The following is a 20256-nucleotide window of genomic DNA, read 5'->3' on the forward strand; positions in this document are numbered from 1 at the left end:
TTTTGTTTTGCTCACTTAAAAAAAAAGACATTTGTTTATTTGAGAGAGAGACAGAGAGCTTGGGTGAGCATGGATTGGAGGGAAGGGGCAGAGAGAATCTCAAGCAGACTCCCCACTGAGCAGGGAGCCCAATGTGGGGGGCTCAATCTCACAGCCCTGAGATCATGACCTGAGCTGAAATTATGAGTCAGGACACTTAAATGACTGAGCCACTTAGACACCCCTGTTGGCTCACCTTTTATTTTTTAATTTTTAATTTTTTTCATTTGTGTACTAGGCAAAGAACTTTATTAACCTTGTTTAAAACTTTATTCCCAGCCTTCTTCAGCTTAATTAGCTGCAGAGAATGAATTGTGTATAAGCAAAAACTGAAAAGAGCTGCAGTGTCCAAGGGCTTGGGCTTAAAAATATTAGAGATCTAGATTTTATCAGATCCATGAAGAAAATTTTAAAATGCCGTCATAATATAAAACAACCACTCTTAGGGGTGCCTGGTTGGCTCAATTGGTTAAGTGTCTGTCTTCAGCTCATGTTGTGATCCCAGGGTCCAGGAATTCAGTCCCACATCCAACTATCTGCTTGGTGGGGAGTCTGCTTCTCCCTTTCCCTCTGATCCCCGCTCGTGCTTACTCTCTCTCTCTCTGTCTCTAGTGCTCTCTCTCTCTCTCATTCTCTCTCTCAAATAAATAAAATCTTTAAAAAATAGCCACTCTTAGTAACTTCTTTAAGTTTTATCTTCTTCAGAAGTTGACTCAATTCAATTTGCTTCATTCTTGGGAGCTTTATCAAAATTCTCCATAAGATCTGAAACTTCATCATCCTCCTCTCTGGAGGTAAGCTGTGCTTTCCCTTTTTTTTTTTCTTTAAAGGTTTAAAAACTTTATCTATTTATTTATTTATTTTTATTTATTTTTTCCAATTTTTATTTAAATTCCAGTAAGTGGTGCTTTTCCATCCACAGACTGGGCAGAGCTTCAGCCAGTCTTCTTAACTACTCAGACTATCTGCACCAGGTTGGTTTGGGATCGTGGGCGGCATTTCTGTCAGTTGCTTTGCCTCAGCATGGCCTGGAATGGTGAAAGTGTTCGCTGCCCTGGATGCCTGAAGTTTAGGGTTGTTAAAGTTGATCACTGTTCCTTGGTTCATGAATATATTCACTTCTTTAATACCAGAGATATAGTTTACCCTTAACTTCTTTAAGGTGAGCTGAAGTTTTTTATCATTTGCTATAGCCATTCTATGACCCTCTTCTTTCAAGGCACAGTTCCTTTCCCACCACTGAGCACTTGTGCTTGCAGTTTGGCGAGTTTCTCCTGGTTTGTGATAGTTTCTTTCATCTTGTTGGAGCAGAAATGGGACCACATGGGGGACTAGGGTTGGCGCTTGGGGAGATGAGCTGAGATTAGGTGTGCACATGCCTGTTTTGTTCACTTTTTAAATACCTACCACCTAGTAGGTTGCAGAGCATAGAATAATAAATATTTAATTCAAGTGTGTCATTTTCACTCTAAGGTATTGTTCATTGTTTGACAGTGCCCTATGATAGCCTCTAGGAAAAATTTTTCTGGACTAAGTACCATGAATATTACTAATTCTTCTAAATATCTGATGTCATTTTTGACACATTTTGAATCATAGAATCTGTTTTTTTCTTTTCTTCTTGGCTGATAGAAATTCAATTCATTTGAGATTCTCTTCTTATAACTGATGTACAGATTATGTGGTGTAACCATAAAACAAATTTATGTTCCTTTATGTGAACATTTTTCTCTTTGCTTAATTTTTCTTACCTAATTTAGTTTTGTTTTATCATATTATTTTTATAGATTTTAAATACACATCACACATATATCTACATTTATGTACACAACCATATTTTGATATTTTTCTTAATAGTTAACTCTTTTTATAATGACCAGTTATTTTACTGTACTTTGAAGCTTTATTCAAATATTTTAAAATGTACAAAAACCTATGCACTTTAATTGTGAAAGTGTTAGGGTTGTTAGACCATATCATCTAGCTATAAGGCTTTAAGTAGCAAGGGCAATTTAGTCTTAGTGAAATTGCTCACCGCTTCAAGGCACCTAATTAGAAATTAAAATACCTAGTTTTTTTTTTTTTAATTCCTCTCCAGCTCTATCTCAGCATATTTTAATCTGAACTATATTTCTCTGTTAAATATGATTACTGAGCAATGACAGAACTCATGGTCATTCATTGCTCATTCATTACCAGTTTTCATTTATAGTTGAAATGAATACTTTCCTCAATTATATTTTTTAATCAATCCCAATCCTTTCTTTTTTATATAAGAGATATTAAGCCTTGAGAAAATTTCTGCAGAGTAATAAAACCCGTTAGATTAGATTAATATACATGGGCTGCTCAACTATTATTAATTTAGACAGACTTTCATTTTTCCTTTTTTGATTACACAGGACATTGATTTATGGTACATGAAATAACCAAATTGCACTTTTGAAATTTAGAATTCTAGAGTTCTCCTTACATTATTGGCCTTGAACTCAGCTATTTTGTCCTTTAAATTATAAAATATATGCCCTTTTTAATTGAAAGGTATATATTGCCTAGTGCAGCGAGTATATTAGCTCAATGTTTGTCTGTGATTAATGGGTCATTTTTAATGTCATTAATGTACTATTGAATCACAATAGAACATAGCATATCATAAAACTTTTATAATTTCTTCATTAGCCTCATTGTAGTGTACCTGCAATGCCTAGAATACCATTTTTAACCTGTTTTGTTGTTTATGTCTTTTGAGTTTTTTTTTCCAAGTCCAGAAAGAAAAGATATTGATAATGCCTAAATGTGAGTACTGCTAGGAAGAGTATAAGCTTTTAATTTATATTGCCCTGGTGGAGTGTGAGCGCTCAGCATGTTTAAGATACAGAGATTATTAGGGAGAACCCATTTGGTAAAAGTGCCTGAATTAGGAGAATACATAGGGAAATGGCAGGATAATGCCAGATAGACTAATATTTACTTTTTTTCCCCAAGCAAACATGGATATTCTGAAGTCTGAAGGTAGAAGTCTTTGGGGTTTATTCAGTCAGGACAGCATTTTTTCCCCTTTTGCAGCATCTGACAAAAAAGGAAATCTCTCTTAAAATATGTTGGACTGATAGTCCATCAGTGGTCACGTATATTGGCTCCTTCAGTTTTGCCAGGTTAATGCCCAAATCCTTTAGCTGGCATATGCAAAGCACCTGGCAGGGACATCCCCAAATTCTTGCAACCAATATTATTGAGTATCTTTTCTGTAAAGCCATTTTCTGGTCACTGGTGATAATATAAAGAACTATAGACGTACAGCCTCTATTCTTACGAAACCTGCATTTTGGTGGGTTGGAAAAGAGATAGAAGGTTTTAAGCAATTCATTAATTGCATAATTCAATAAATACTTTTGGAAAAGTGCTACAAAGGAAGAGTGTAAGGTGTTATAATAACTAACAAATGAGAAAGCCTAACCTAATCCCGGAGGGCAGCAGAGACTTCTTGAGTCAGGTGTAAAGCATAGATAGGATGAAGAGGAAATGTCCTGAATCAGAAAAGAGTCTGATAAATTCCAAGAACTGTGGTAGAACTGCTGTGGGTGAATCTCCATTAGAAGGCAAGAAGGTGAAAAGCACAAGAAGGTACTCTTGTGATAGGCTGAGTCCATACCCTGTAAGGTTTTGGAGGCCATGTTATAGATGTTGATTTTAACTTAATGCTAATGAAACCCAACATCTGTGGAGATATTAGGACCCATTCAACATGATGAATAGCAGGTCAGGTGTAAAGGGATACAGGATCCTATTCTTTTCAGCTTTGATGGAGAGATTACAAATATTCTGAGACTTCCTTATAAATGGTAGATTATTTGAGTCAAAATCATCCGAGGGCAGACTAAAAGTACGAACAGATCTCTTTAAGAGACTTTTAAATCCACCATTAGAGTTGACCCTTATCAGCATAAACATCAGTTTGAGTTTGTTATATAAAAATCCAGTGTTGGAGCAACATATACAAACCAGGGGAAAATGCTTTGGAAACATTAACAGCATGCAGTGTCCCAAGTTGTGTTTCTCTCTTTCTTTGTAGTGTCCGTAAAGCAGTCTAGCTTGTAAAACTCCCCTTGGCTTTTCAGTGTGTCTTGCTACTGCTTTAATGTGGCAAAGCATAATGGTCACAAGTATGAAAGGTTCTTTTACATTAAATTACACAGAATAAATTTCCCTGCTCAGAAGATGATAGCAGCTGATTTCTTCAATTTAGTTGCAGAAGATTCTAACATTAAATCTGAAGCTACCACAGAGTGATCTAACTTTGAAGATTACAGTGATGATAATGGGGCTTCTAGTGAACTAAATGAATGTTTATGGCTTTTTCTTTTCTGTGTTCATTGTGGTTGTTGCTGCTACTTCTGCTGATGCTGGTTTTGGTGTGTGGCTTTCTCAGTAATGTTGGCTTTATGAACACAAACAGAATAAATGTACATGCAAATCAATGGAATTCCACAAAGCCTTATATTTCTATAGGATTGACAGTGATGTTTAATAGACTACTTGCTTTTTGCTCCCAAGTTTTAGTTTTGCTATGCAGCACAAACCTGTTTTTAAAACTTCCTTGAATTTGAAATGATACTAGTCATGGGTAATTAGATTCTCTTTAAGAATACTCTGTATCTCCTTAATTGATACATGTATTTTAAATAATGTTTATATGATTCTCACCATCTATTATATTTCTGTCAAGTTAAATCCGATATTTTGATGTTTTACTCTTCTTTCTAAGAAGCAAACATGATTTCTACAAAACTTCAAGTACATCAGATTCTCATATCTATCATATTTTATAAGCTGTTTTTAGTTATTACTCTGAATTGTTTTATTTTCCTTTTCAAAATTAAAATTCTTGTTAAGAAACTTTGTTAAATGGTCCTTTAGTTTTCCACCAAATGTATATAACTTATTTAAACTCTTACCAATTGATTGCGATTTTTCACTTAGAAACGGTATTTACCAAACATACATTTGTAGAACAATAAGGAGAATTATAGGGTTACTGGCCTCAGAATATCAAGTCAACATGCATTAGAGTAAATAGGAGAGTGGGCTCCCTCCTCTTCAGTAAGAATGAATGAATGAAACTCAGTTTCCTACAGGACCAAGTTGTGCCTTTTCTCAGAAGCTTGAATCTCAATTTTCATAAGGATCTGGAAAGCTAACTTACTTAAGAATCCTCAGAAAATTCTCCTTGCTGCTAAAATTGAGATGTAGATTGCTTGATGCCTAAGTCCTCCCTGTTGATCCCTGCCAAAGTATGTTTCTTTATTTACACTATAAATAGGTAAAGTAAGGGGGCCTTGTTCCTCTTTGGAGACACTATCCCATTGGCCACTGCAAGTCTCTTCCTGGGATGATGATAATATGGTGAATCATGGGTCTTCTCTTTCTCTTGTTTGGCTTTCAGGCTTCCCTTACAAAGCCTGTCCCTTAACTTGTAGTGAATGACATTGTGGTATTTAGCTTCATTGACTTTACTACAACCTTGGTACATGAATTTTTGCAAACATTTCTGATTGTTTCTCTAAAGAACAAAAAAGAGATAAATTACAAATATTCACAGCATTTTATTATACTTGAAATGTCAGGAAATTTGCCCAGCATTCATGTGTGTTATTTTAATATTATTTTATTTTCTTTTTTATTATTTTTTAATTCCAGTATAGTTAAAATATAGAGTTATATTAGTTTTAGGTGTACAATACAGTGATTTGTCAGTTCCATATATTACTCAATGCTCATCAAGATTAAGTGTACTCTTTTTTTAAAGATTTTATTCATTTATTTGACAGAGAGAGAGAGAGAGAACATGTAGGCAGAGAGGCAGGCAGAGGGAGAGGGAGAAGCAGGCTTCCCGCTGAGCGGGGAGCCCGATGCAGGGCTTGATCCCAGGACCCCGGGATCATGACCTGAGCCAAAGGCAGCGGCTTAACCGACTGAGCCACCCAGGCACTCCAAGATTAAGTGTACTCTTAATTCACCCATTTTACCCATCCCCCCCACTACTTAATTAATTTGATGGAACTTTATTTTATTTTTTTAAGATTTTATTTATTTGACAGAAAGACAGCCAGAGAGGGAACACAAGCAGGGGGAGTGGGAGAGGGAGAAGCAGGCTTCCCGCTGAGCAGGGAGCCCTATGTGGGGCTTGATCCCAGGACCCTGGGATCATGACCTGAGCTGAAGGCAGTCGCTTAATGACTGAGCCACCCAGGCGCCCCAATGGAACTTTAATAACCCCATTTTACAGATGAGAAGACTGAAAATTTAAGAACCTAAATATCATGCCTAGAGTCCATGAGTAAGTCACATTAAGTCACATTAAGATAGAGTGACTTCAGCTTCTGAGTCCCTTAGAAAGGGACAAAACACACTTCTTTCTCTTCTGAAACTGGCAGAAAGGGAGTGATCGAGATGACTCAAGGAGTAGGAAGCAGGTGTGCTGGGATTAAGGAAGTAAGGCAGAGGGAAAATGGGAAGCTCTGTGCAAAGATTAGAGCTTTAAGATTTTGAACTTGAAAAGTCTGTTTTGTCCTTTTCAGGTCCACTTCAAGTCAAGTTTTTCAAGTTTAAATAGACTTCAAAAGTCGATTTCAAGTCCATTTTGGACTTGAAAGCTGATAGCTGAAGTGGAGTTAGGGTGAAGCTTATTTTCATATTATAGTAGGAGAAGCTTTGTAGCTAAGGCATTGTGTGAGTTGTTCAAAACCATATCTTAATTTCAGAATGAAGGCTTAAAATGAAAAGTATAACTATTCCTGCTTACGAGTTTATTCGTGGAACTAAAGGAATTGGTAAGATCTTGATAGAATTATGAACAGAAATACAAAGTAAGGTGGTTGCCATGCAATTCAAAATAGGAGGCATATGGGCATGTTGGTGCAAAATTAATGACCTAAAATTGACAATAAGGAGATAAGTGAATATTCAGACGATGTCTGGCCTCTGAGATAAACAGAGGATGGAAAAATTTAAAAATTCCCTAAAAGACAGAAACTGTGAATGAGATCCTGGATTTAGTTATGTGCAGAGGTAGGCAAAAATTCCTGGGTAAAGGCTGAAGATGAACATGTTCTTAACAACCGCATGGAAGGGCGCCTGGGTGGCTCAGTTGGTTAAGTGACTGCCTTCGGCTCAGGTCATGATCCTGGAGTCCCTGGATCGAGTCCCGCATCGGGCTCCCTGCTCGGCGGGGAGTCTGCTTCTCCCTCTGACCCTCCCCCCTCTCATGTGCTCTCTCTCTCATTCTCTCTGTCAAACAAATAAATAAAATCTTTAAAAAAAAAAAAAAAACAACCGCATGGAAAAAGTCAGTATTCTGATAAGAGGTAGAGAGAGACTCAGGGAATGGAATGCAAAGTTCCCTGGAGGATATTGAGAAGACAGAAACTATCCTGATACTTAAAGAGGACAATTATGAGCAAAGTTCATAGGATCTGTATAACTGGGCATTACTACCTAACTTTCCAATATTTCATTAGTACAAGTTTCTAAAGTCACATTAAACTCAGTGCTACAATAAATAAAATCTAAGTAAACTTTAAAAAACATCATAGGTTATTATTTTGACTTTGGATTAAAATATAACTTTCTTGGCTCTAATATTTTAACAAGGAACTAAAGGTTATAATCAAATAAATATTAACCAAACTGGATGAATCTTTTCATTACACATTTAAGATTTTGTTATTTGTTGAAAGAAAATTTGTCTATCTCCATGCTAACATCATATATATATTAGATTATTTTTCACATCTAGGAAAGTACTTTTCTTCTACATTTCAAGAAGTTACAGTAGGAATTGAGATCAGCTGTATATTGAGTACATTAATTTTGCCTGCTTTTGGTTTGATATCTGAATTGACTGTAAAGAATTGATATGTCTGGGCATCAGAAGTTATCTGGAATGGTATTTTTGGAGGAGCACATGTATCTTTCTTGAATGGATTTATTGCATTCTGTGATAACTTTCTTCTTTGAGGTTCATTTTAAACAAAAGGGGAGAACTTATAGTAACATCCACTAAAACAAACAAAAAGCAATATTGTAAAAAAAAAAAAAAAAAAGCCAGTTCAAAAGGTAGCAGTGATTGTGCCCAGATCGTTAACAGACTAATAGAAGGAGTGATGACCTTGTGGAGTTTGTTGGTGATGAGGTCATAAAATGTGACAAAAAGAGATTGCAGTTTTTATTGTTCCATTGATTTCACCTTTTCCCTTTTCGATATGAAGTTGGATAAAAGACTTTATTTTGTTACTCACTGAGTCTAGGGAGTGTGCACAGAGAATGATGTTGGCTTCTAATAGGTGCTAACTATGTTTCGAGGTGGTCAAGCAAGTTTACATGAAGGGAGAACTAAGCTGAAACTTGAATCTTGCAATAAATCCGGGATGTATGATGAAAATTATAATAGTCAACTCATTGGATAATATGTAAACATCAAGAGCAGTTGGGCTTTCAGAAAACAAAGAACTTATTTTCAGGAAATTGTCTTGACTATATAAAGAGACTATATAAAGAAAGGCAAATATAGAACATTATTAGTGTCGTAAAAGTGATATTTTGTTTTTTGTTTTTTGTTTTACATATTTCCATTTTGTTACATCTGTTCAGGTTTTCTGATCTGAATCTGTGCTCAACTTGTGACACAGACTTGGTATATAAATATTAAGATAAAAAAATAAGGGATCATTTCAGGCTTTAGTTTTTACTTTTATAAACTTTCTACCAAATGACCAATATTTTATTTAATACAATATGACTTTGAACTTCAAGAGTCCATTGTTTGAGAGAAAGAACAAATTTCCAAATGTTTTTTTCTTATTGTTAACTTGCAATGAACTAGTAGGACTGATTTGAGTAAAATTTTAGAAATTGAATTAAAATGCAATGGCCATGTAGAAGACTCTATATACTCTCCTGGGGTAGAATCAGTGAGGAAATATTACAACTGTTTAATCTTGAGAAAGTCATTTAATTTTTCTGACTATTTACTCATGTGTAAAATGAGAGGAATAGACTTGCTTTCCAGATCAAACATACTGTGCTTCTGTGATATGTGATTCATGGGTAAGATAAATTCCTCAAAAATACCAAAATCAATCTAAATAGATCAGTTAAGTCAACTACAAAGGAAAATATGATCCACCAGTTTCAGCTTCTGCCCAAAGAGGCAAACGGCAAAGCCAGTAAAGGTTTGAGGACAGTGGTTCAAAAGCAAAAAGAGGTATAGAGAATATATATAATATAAAATAATATTATATATATACTATTTTTTTAAAGATTTTATTTATTTGACACAGAGAAAGAGAGAGAGCACATGCAGGGGAAGCGGCAGGCAGAGGGAGAGGGAGAAGCAGGCTTCCCGCTAAGCAGGGAGCCCGATGCGGGACTCGATCCCAGGACCCTGGGATCATGACCTGAGCTGAAGGCAGATGCTTAACCGACTGAGCCACCCAGGTGCCCCTATATATATATAATTAACCACATTATGTGCAAAAAAGAAATGAGACTCATCAAGTTTAAGTAATATATTCAGGGTTACTAGAGTTTTAAGATTGAGGTTCAACCTCTGGTACCTAATTTATAAAAACATGCTTTTCCCATTATTCCTTGTGGTCTGTCCTTTCTCAGCAGTTCAGACTGAAAACTGTTTAAATGATGGGGGTGATTGGTTTTATTAGAAACTTCACAGTAAATTGATTTACCTTCTCAAGGTGTTGTCTAGGCCTGGTCTATGATATTAGTATTAATTTTCATGTGGTAATTTTTCTTTAAAAATAAAATTATAGAATTTAAAATAGGGGCACCAGTCAGTTAAGCATCTGCCTTGGGCTTGGGTCATGATCCCGGAATCCTGGGATCAAGCCCGGCATCGGGCTCCCTGTTCAGTGGGGAGCCTGCTTCTCCATCTCCCTCTGCTGCTCCCCCTGCTCCTTCTCTCTCTCTCTCTCTCCCCCTCTCTCTGTCAAATAAATAAGTAAATAAGTAAAATCTTAAAAAAAAATAATTTAAAATATTCCATTTGGACATGACCTCACAGGATATTTAATCCAAACTATTCGATTTATAAGTTTACAAAATAAACTTTAGATGAGAGCTTAAACAACATTTTTAAGTTCACATGGCTAGTTAGAAAAATTACAATATAAAGCAAACTATAACCTGTAACCCATAATTCTAACTCTGAGCTAAAAGCTCTTTACTTGAAAAGCTTTGACAGAAAAAAAAATAGGGATGAGCTTTTATTACACAAACTTTTGATATCATTATTACAAATTCTCATGGCCATATTCAATACAATTTGATTTCTTTGTCCATTATATTGATTGTCCCCAAAATTCAGTATAGAATATGATCTAATCAAGTATGGGACAATTGTCTAAAAGAAGTAATAAGTATAAGAACAAGAACTTGTGAGGTGAGTACTTCGTGGCTTGGAAACAGAATTTTGAAACCATAAAAATCTATTTGAGATCTCTCTAATTTGGCTACAAGCTATCTTCCCCATACAGTTTATTACCTTTTTCTCTTTCTGAGCTCTCTAGTGCAGCTAAATGTAGGCATGTCCCCCTGCTGTGTTCATGCCCCACGTTTTACCAGCTAGGATCACTAGCTGTTTTATTCCTTTGAAATGCCCTTTCTGATACCATTTCTTGAAGCCTTACCTCTCTCCATCAAATATCATTTCTTATGCATGATCAGCCTCCTCAATAAAGTTTTTACTGATCAGTCTCGTTGTGGTTTCTATAGCTTCTGAACCCTTAGACAGCCTTCACCATTTATACCACTCTTGATTGTTATCACCCAGTGCCCATGCTGTTTGTTCCTGACCTGCAGTTCTTAACAGTCCCCCAATATTTCAAGTACTTCTTCATCTAGCTTCAATTGCACTGAAGTCCCAGTAGTTCTGACTTCCTTTATGGTCAGGTCAGTTAATTTCCTTGAGATAAAATTTTGTCCTAGATAGAAAGGAAATAAACAAGACAATAAATAAATTTAACTTGATACAGAATGGACATGCCAACAGCAATGCAAGTCACAGAGCTAGCATTTAAATTAAGTCCCTCTTTATGTCTAATCCTGTGTCCTTTCTCATATGCCTCACTGGAAACCCATGCCACACTGCTACATGATTTTATGCTATTGATTACCAATTCCAATTTGGTGGCACTTTGATTGCTTCTACTTGGTAGCAAATGATTCAGGGAACTCTCAAAAAAAAATCTTGAATTCTTATCTTTTTCAAGGTAAAGACTGTCAAACTTCTATAAAAGTAGACACTTTTATGAAACTGAACCAGTGGGGCGCCTGGGTGGCTCAGTTGGTTGAGCAACTGCCTTCGGCTCAGGTCATGATCCTGGAGTCCCGGGATCGAGTCCCGCATAGGGCTCCCTGCTCATCGGGGAGTCTGCTTCTCCCTCTGACCCTACCCCCTCTCATGTGCTCTCTCTCTCCTCTCATCCTCTCTCTCAAATAAATAAAATCTTTAAAAAAAAAAAACTGAACCAAGAATAGTTAAAAATGTTTAAAAACATGAGGAAGTACAGATAGAAGAATTTTATACCTTCTCATTTTATATAAATGGAAAATGAGGTCCTTTGGATCACAATTAGAGTTAATGATAGAAATTATTTTCCCAAGAAGCCACCCATTTGCTCTTTGGATGACCATTTAATTTATCATCATCATGATTAGCATTGTTAGTAGTAGAATTAGTGATAATAAGATATAGCAGGTGTTATGGCTTGATGAAGAATTGGATTACTCTTCATTGTAACTGGCATTTTTTTCCCTGTATTTTCTTACTGTTGTATTACCAATAGATTATAGGCCTTTTTAATACATCTGAACCATCCTTATATTGTAGGTGACACACACAGAAACTGATACCTAACATATATTGTATATATCTTTATTGGTTTTCACAACAAATGGATGAATGGATAATTTGGTTATTGAAAAATTCTTACTTTGAAGGAAAAATGACTATAAAGCTAAAGAAATTAAAATAAATAAATGATACTTATCAGGCTGAAGAAAATCTCTCACTATAATATATAATTTACTTATACTCATTGTCAAATACCAAAAAGAATCCCAGAAACAAATAACGATTGAGGAATTTTATCAAAATGGAAATTAGATCATGTCACTCTTCTGTTACAACCCCTCTAGTGGCTTCTAAAAGAAGTCTAAAAGAAGTAATAAGTATAAGAACAAGAACTTGTAATGTGAGGTGAGTACTTCATGGCTTGGAAACAGAATTTTGAAATCATAAAAATCTATTTGAGATCTCTCTAATTTGGCTACAAGCTATCTTCCCCCTACAGTTTATTACCTTTTTCTCTTTCTGAGCTCTCTACTGGCTTCTAAAAGACATCTATCTAAAAGAAGTTCTCTAGGAGGCTAACAGTGTTTCCATTTTATAGTGGCTTCTGAGGCAGAACCTTTTATGACATTCTTCCCCCCCCCCCCCCCCAAGTCCCTTAGTTGGCCTTAGTCACATGGCCAGTTTCTTTTTGACGCCAGGCATCTTCCAGCCATAGAGCCATTTTATTTACCTCTGCCAAGAATACTCTTCCCCCAGGTAACTACAGGTATGTGTATATATATATATATATATATTTTTTTTTTTTTACCTCCCTCAGCTTCTTTTCTTAGCAGCGAGATCTTCCTTAAGTATCCTATATAAAATTGCAACTTCCCTGTCCCATGTAACACACACACACACACACACACAGTGCAGTTTCTTTCTTGTTTGCTCTGTTAATTTTCAGAACACTGAACACATAATACTTCATAGTACCCATCACCCTCTAAAGAACCATATTGTTTATTTATTGCCTGTATTCCTTCATCAAAGTGCATGCTTTCAAATGATGGTGATTGGTTGGTTGGTTGGTTGGTGTATTGGTATATCCTCTGGGCCTAAAACAGGATGTGGAACATAGTAAGTGCATAATAAATGGATAGCCAAGTCAGTATTAGCTATAGTGTACCTAGAAATGAATGTTTTAATCGCAGTGTTTCTGCCACTTATGAGGCCATATTTAGGTTCTGAATGGCAAGGAAAACTTTTTTGGAATGTTTTACTCCATAAAATTTTTTTCACTTATTTTCCTGTCATGAATTTTTCCCATGGAGGTTTGTGTACTTTAGGTCTTAGAATTTTTTGGATGATGGAAGTATTTGACAATTGAGGTTAGTTTCATAAAACAGAATTTTATTCTAAGGAATAATAGCAGTACTGATAGATGCAATTCCCAGATCATTCCTCATTTTAGCTGAGACTAAGCAATTTTTTTTTTTTTTACCAAAAGAACAGGAAATGGGCTGAGTTGTTTTACTTCTTTTCTCAATTGTAATCATATAGTTCAGGGGTGAGCCATGATAGCTGGTGACTCTGATCTGCCTCACCTTCTGTTTTTGGTTTTGTTTGGTTTTGTTTTATTTTTAATAGGCAATGAGCTAAAAATGATTTTATATTTTTAAAATGGTTGCATTTTAAATGATTATATAAGTATCTGCATAACACCCTTGATTGTTTTTTCTTGACCTACAAACCCTAACATATTTACTATCTTGCCCTTTAAGAAAAAGTTTACCAACCCCTTTTCTAGTTATTTGATATGAAACAAGGATCTAAAACTCACTCGTAAGATAATGAGTAGCTCCCATTCATTAAGAACCCACTGTGTGCTTTGCACTGTGATAAACACTTTTTATTTGTTATTTCAGGTCCTTAATATTTGTGCAAGTAATATTTTTAATCACAGCTTTACATGTGAGTGAATAAAGGCTCATAAAGATAAACAAATGGCCAACATCGTATTAGCAGCTTCCTCATCAGATTAGCAATCAACTATTTGGGAATGGAAACCTTGGTTTTCCAAACCCCCAAATTCTGTTTCCCCTCAACCTTGTTGCCAAATAACAGTAAAGGTAGCCTCAGCAACAACAATAAGGCTACTTAGGGAAGAAAATTAAGACTTAATGAAAAACCTTTGAACTCCTTAGAGTTTAAAATTTCCTGATGGGCAGTCTGCTGCCCTGGTTTTCAGGACTGTCTTCTATTTTCTGCTCTGTGTCAGTAGTATATGAAGCAAGATGGAGTTTGTCAGCTGGTGGCCAGGAAAATAAAGAATTCTTGCCAATATCCAGATATCCCATCTGGTGGTTGGTCATGACTCTGTGCTTCCCACATGTTGCCACAACTGGGGGTGCATCCTAATTTCTGAATGGTAGGCCATGAGCAGAAACTGTGGTTACTAAAACAAAATCAGATGTTCCCAAGGTAAAGCCAATAGGAGCTGAGTGTCACACAATAGATATTTTGAAATATATTGAACATATGAATAGTATTTCTTGCAAATTGCACTAAAATGTTTGAACATTTAGGTTTTTGAGAGATACTGCCTTGAGAGAACAAACTGTCTGCCTATTTCTTTTATAGGTAAAGACCAAATTAAGTAGTTCTCAGGTGTGAATTAACACTGGATGATTTCATAGAAAAGTACGTTTATAAAATTTTTCATTAAACCTGTATGAATTTGGAAGTATATGGTAAGTGACATAGTGTGCTTAAAAGAGAACTGAAATAAGAATCAATGAGAGGTGTCCAATCCACGCTTTCCATATTACCTTTTGTGAGATGTACAACTAACTTTTAAAATAAGCTAGTCCTTAGTGGGGGGGGTCATCACCAATTAGTTCATTTTTTCCATGTGTAAATTAAAAAAATAATGTTCATTATTGCAAAACCATACATGCATATATACACATACAAATATAAATATACACATACACAACTACCTCTATATACCTTTCTATAACATGTGGATAAAGTATTTTTATCCCTTTTAAGTTTGGACAACCGTTAAGTCCATTTCCCAGGGAACTATAGCATACCCAGTTTTTAGTGTATTGTATTTACAATTCCTGCTGATTTTCCTGATTGAGTTGTTTGCTGTTATTTAGCATTTGCTGAGATGAATAGGCAGGGAGTCAGCTCAGAACATAACATTACATATGAGCCACTGTCTAATATAGAAAGTGCTAGTCTAAATACATCTATATATATACACACAATCTATACAAAGGTAAATAAGTTGGAATATAAAGGTATACAACCTAAAACAATGGTAAATAAATTGGGGAAATGGAAACAAATGTAGAAGATATTGGTAAGATGGCAGTTCAGAACACTGATAGGTGATTTCTACAGTATTTACACCAATAATGCACAATGTTGAAACATACTTTCTCCTATTTGTTTTGCCATTCCATGTTGCATTTATACAAAGACTGCAAGGGAAACTGCAAGCCTGTATATTCTTAGTGCATAGAATTCTCTTTAAAGTCTTAGTTTCTTTAGTGTGTCACATAGCTATTGAATTTGTTACATAGTAAATACAAATTGAATTAATACTGAATTAAAGTGAAATGAGTTGAATTTATTTTGAATTAATAAGGGAATTAAAAGGCAAAAATGGTAATGATTTGGAGACTTTCTAGCAGAGACGGTGGAAAACTGGGACTTCCATAAAACAGTGAAATAAAAGGATAAGGAAATATTTCACCAAATCCAGTTAAATAGCTCTGTAACTAAAAGTCAAATTATTAGCTTTAAACTGTATACAACAAGTGGGCCTAAGGCTATTTCATTTTGAAATGGCAGTTGGATATCTATTTACTTTTAAGATAAAAGAAACTTAAAAATATGTACACACAATTGTAGGAATTATTAGAGTATTGGTATGCATTAGAGTTGAAACTAACTGCCAAGATAAATTGTTGGACATTTGTAGAACCTAAAATCGTCGCTTGGATCCAGTGGGCAATAATACCTTATCCTCTTAAAACCTGTGTTCTTAAAGTTCATCTTTGAAGCCTGAAAATAAAATATATTACATAGAGTTTAAATCTTTAAGGTATCTCAGTAAAGCCCTTTTTCCTATAAAATTCACTTGAATTTTAATTAATATTAGGATAGCTTGTCTCCCTTACCAGTATGCTCTGTTTAGAATCTTGGGAAGTAATACTGGATGTACTAATAAAGTAGGACCTTGGGCCATAAAAGGTTCTGCAAAAGGACAATTAATCCACTATATGCCATACACTGTGCTCTGAAACTTATAGCGTTCTGCTAGACTGCGTAACCTGAAGGAATCCCTGAAAGTCACTTTATCCTCTTTTAAGATTAAAGAAAAATATTGGTAGTGAATTCCGTACTTTTGTCCTTAGGCCTATTGCAAGCTACTAGCAGGGGCAATTTTCACAGTAGACTTCATTGCGGGAGGAGGAGGAAGATTTTGTTTTTCTGTAGTAGGTATCATTAAAATTTTGTTAAATACATGGCTTTAACAACCTGCCAAACTGTTTAAACATATTGTGGTACCCACCTAGGTAGTGATTTTGCTTCTTTGCATTATTGAAAAAAAGGGGATGGGACACCTGGGTGGCTCAGTCAGTTAAGCGTCTGCCTTCAGCTCAGGTCATGATCCCCGGGTCCTGGGATCGAGTCCCACATCGGGCTCCTTGCTGAGCAAGGAGCCTGCTTCTCCCTCTGCCTGCCTCTGTCTCTCTCTCTCTGATAAATAAATAAAATCTTAAAGAAAAGAAAAAAAGGGGAAAATTTTCTCTAGCTTCCAAATAGAATTAGGGCCCTAATGTTGGCAGTAGCTTTGGCGATCATCTTGTGTATTGAGGTTTACTCTTTTTTTTATACAATGAGAAAAATGAGTTGCAAAGGCTTAGAGAAGTTGGCAAGTATTTTACAGTAGAGCACAAACTAGAATCTGAATAACTGGACTCCTGTTCATCGGTTCTTACATCAGTCACTGCCACCACGTTGTGATCCATGGGATGTTTGGGAGAAGAGGGAATGATTATTTTCCATGTTCTTAGATCCAGTTTCTGTTTTGCTGGCATGCAGTGATAAGAGCCATTTACCTGAAAAATATTGTTTCCCTCATTGTTAGCCAATAAAATTTGAATTTTATGATGTCTATTATGTGGATATATCCTTGGCATGCATACATTATTTAGATATTGAGTGAGTGCTAAAAAGATGAAAAACACAAGATTACTTCTCAGTGTTCCTATAAATATGATGAAACAGTAATGTAAATGATATAAAAATCATAAATATGTGACACACCTTAAGGTTTTGGTTGCTCAAAAATCTATCTTTGCAATTAGGTGTTATTTAGGTTAACCATGGTATTAACTTTTTTTTTTTGACAACATATAAGCTGATCAATAGAAAGATATTGCAGATGGGTATTTTGGGCCACTAAGAAGTTATTCTGCATTTCAGTATATGATACCACAGTCCAATGAGTGTATAGGCCACTCAGAGATAATGTGGAGCTTATTGCTTATTAAAGCATATTGCCATTTACTTTGACCCTTGACAAATTCTGTTCTTCAAGGTTTTTCCTCTGCCTTCCTTTTCCCCTCTTGACAGGTAATGATTTCAAAAGATCTATTAGATATTATATGCATAATGAAAGTACAAAGCTTGCTGTCAGGTAAAATAGACTGCAGTTTTTATTTGAGGCCTCAAAGTTACACTGTGTCACAAGTATCTGGAAGGTCAGTGAGGACTGTGACTTTTTCCTATCTCATTTCTTTGGCAGACATTGGCAAAATGACTTGGTTAATGCACAATAGTTTTCCTTTCTTCTCCTTTTATCTTGAAGGACAGTTTATTCTTCCATAAGGAGAAGGTCAATGATTTTCTCTATCCTAGTTTCCTTCCTATTCATTGTTACGTACTTTGTAAGTTTGCAGTGATATAGTATAATAAAATTTGGCTCATTAATTTACTCTTATAAATAGACATGATATTGTCTAAATACAACGATTTGTTTAAAGGCAAATTCTCAAGGAATAGGAGCTTTAAAACATCAGCCATAATTCTACCACTATTTCCATTTGTGAATATTCTCTTCCACATGCATAGTCTTTTTTTACATAATCACTGTCATAGTATATATTACATGTTATAGATCTCTTTTTCACTTAAAATTTTGGTCTTAATAATTATGAATAGTAGCCATAGTTAGTCTTTTAATGGCTTTTGGTAATTTTACCATTTCAATGTACCAGATTCTATTTAATGTGTCCTCAAAGTTTGGACTTTTTTTTTTTTTTTTTAGTATTACTGATAATGATGCAACAAATGTTTTCATGCATACTATTTGAAACTCTATTGAATTATTTCCTTAGGGTAAAATCCTAGAATCAGAATGACTTAGAAGAGGCATGTACATTATAAGACATTTGCTGTAAATTCTCGTAATAATTTCCAAAGAGTCTGCACAAAATTATAATCCCACCAGCTCTGAATGAAGATGCCAGTTTCATGACAACTATGGCAAACATTCAGTATGTTTGGTTTGTTATAAAATTTTTGCTCACTATTCCAGGTGCTTTTTGCCAGTTCTTTGATAACTTGCAAGAAAGAATATTCGCACATGGGGCGCCTGGGTGGCTCAGATGGTTAAGCGTCTGCCTTTGGCTCAGGTCGTGATTCCGGGGTCCTGGGATCAAGCCCCGCGTTGGGCTCCTGGCTCGGCGGGGAGCCTGCTTCTCCTTCTCCCTCTGTCTCTCTCCCTGCTCATGCTCTCTCTCTCTCTGTATCTCTGTGTCTCAAATGAATAAATAAAATCTTAAAAAAAAAAATATTGGCATAAGTTTTACTCTACTAGTCTTATTTCTTTTTGTATAAATTCCCCATAACCTTTCATATACTTATATTGGAACCTTCACTTTTTCTAATAAATGTTCGAACTATTACATATCTTAATTATTATCTTCCTATTTTTATTATTTATAAGACCAAAGTTTGAAAAGTTTTTATGTTTAATTTTGTCAATTTTTTATGATTTATTCTGTGATTTAAAAGCAAGGAAATTCATAATTGTTCCACATGGGTAACAAATATTCCTTATCCCTTATAAGTGTTTTTATATAGATCTACAAGTGTTCAATTTTATATGAAGTTTATCATGGTGCATAGTGTTATGTATATAATCTGCTTTGCCTATGCTTACCACTCCTCAAGTTATTATTCAGTTTTTCTAATGTTGCTTTCCACTATTTAAGTAATGCTTTTAACTTATGGTTTTGGAATTCTCATTATATATAAATAAAAATTGGTCCTGGATTTTGATTTTTTTGGAGATATCTCCATCAGGTAAAATTTCGAGAACCATGGCTAATAAGTTGATTATTTTTATCATACATTTTCTTGAATTTTACTGTAAGATAAGTTTAGGAAAATGAATCATGGACATTTTAAGAAATGGTACATAGTTTAGAGTGAAAAGAGTTTACTAGATACCTAATCTCATATATTGTGTTTTTATCTAAATCCTTATTTTATTTCTTTGTAATTATAGCTTTTACAGGTAAAAACTTGAATGAAATCTTCCTTTTTATTTTATTTTTTGGTAAAATTTTCTCCTTGCATGTCTATTAGTTTTGCTTTATGCATTTTATGGGACTAATTGGAACATTCGGGCTTATTAGTTCTATTTAAGCATCATATTTTTGTTAAAATATATGATTTTCATAAATCAGAAGCTACTTAGTAGCACAAAATTAGCACTCTATATATTTATGAAATTATGAATATGAATATTTGAAATATGAAAATATGAATATATATACTATGAATTAGACTGCTCATCATTTCCCATTTTCCATCATTTTATTTATTTTTTTTCTTTATTTTTTATTCTTATGTTAATCCCCATACATTACGTCATTAGTTTTAGATGAAGTGTTCCATGATTCATTGTTTGTGCATAACACCCAGTGCTCCATGCAGAATGTGCCCTCCTCAGTACCCACCACCAGGCTAACCCATCCTCCCACCTCCCTCCCCTCTAGAACCCTGTTTGTTTTTCAGAGTCCATCGTCTCTCATGGTTCGTCTACCCCTCCGATTTCCCCCGCTTCATTCTTCCCCTCCCGCTACCTTCTTCTTCTTCTTTTTTTTTTTTCTTAACATATATTGCATTATTTGTTTCAGAGGTACAGATCTGAGATTCAACAGTCTTGCACAATTCACAGCGCTTACCAGAGCACATACCCTCCCCAGTGTCTATCACCCAGTCACCCCATCCTTCCCACCCCACCCCCCACTCCAGCAACCCTCAGTTTGTTTCCT

General features: G+C 35.2%; 1 pseudogene; it reads right to left on the reverse strand.

Moving 5' to 3' along the window:
• Positions 1–757: 757 nt before the first annotated feature.
• On the reverse strand, positions 758–1337 carry LOC110572626 (annotated as a pseudogene).
• Between the last annotated feature and the right edge of the window lie 18919 nt (positions 1338–20256).

Source organism: Neomonachus schauinslandi, chromosome 13 (assembly GCF_002201575.2).
Source record: "Neomonachus schauinslandi chromosome 13, ASM220157v2, whole genome shotgun sequence".
Lineage (NCBI taxonomy): Eukaryota > Metazoa > Chordata > Mammalia > Carnivora > Phocidae > Neomonachus > Neomonachus schauinslandi.